The sequence below is a fragment of the Colobus angolensis genome, unplaced genomic scaffold, assembly GCF_000951035.1.
Source record: "Colobus angolensis palliatus isolate OR3802 unplaced genomic scaffold, Cang.pa_1.0 Scaffold643, whole genome shotgun sequence".
NCBI classification, from domain to species: domain Eukaryota; kingdom Metazoa; phylum Chordata; class Mammalia; order Primates; family Cercopithecidae; genus Colobus; species Colobus angolensis.
In genome coordinates this window covers 14,324-15,143 of record NW_012120077.1, presented here as the reverse complement: position 1 = coordinate 15,143, position 820 = coordinate 14,324, and positions in this window count along the sequence as shown.

Sequence of the window (820 nt, the reverse complement as noted above, 5' to 3'; positions counted from 1 at the left end):
GAATGGACAGACTATCTGCTCAAGTGGGTCCCTGACCCCTGAGTACCTAACTGTGAGACATCCCAAACTAGGTGTAGACTGACACCTCACATCTCACATGGCTGGATACACCTCTGAGATGAACCTTCCAGAGCAAGAATCAGACAGCAACACTTGATGTTCAACAATATTCTCTCTTCTGCAGCCTCTGCTGCTGATACCCAGGGAAACAGGGTCTGGAGTGGACCTCAAGCAAACTCCAACAGACCTGCAGCTGAGGGACCTGATTGATAGAAACATAATCAACAAACAGAAAGGACAACCACTGCAAAACCCCAACAGAAAGGACAACCACTGCAAAACCCCATCAGTGCATCACCATCATCAAAGATCAAAAGCAGGTAAAACCAAAAAGATGGGGAAAAAGCAGTGTAGAAAAGCTGGAAATTCAAAAAATCAGAGTGCACCTCTGATTGCAATAAAGAAAAAAAATGTTAAGGGCAGCCAGAGAGAAAGGTTGGGTTGCCCATAAAGGGAAGCCCATCAGACTAACAGCAGATCTCTCGACAGAAATTCTACAAGCCAGAAGAGAGTGGGGGTCAATAATCAACATTCTTCAAGAAAATAATTTTCAACCTAGAATTTCATATCCAGCCAAACTACGTTTCAGAAGTGAAGGAGAAATAAAATCCTTTACAGACAAGCAAATGCTTAGAGACTATGTCACCACCAGGCCTGTTCTACAGGAGATTCTCAAGGAAGCACTAAGCATGGAAAGTAATAACTGGTATAGGCCATTGCAAAAACATGCCAAAATGCAAAGACCATCAATGCTAGGAAG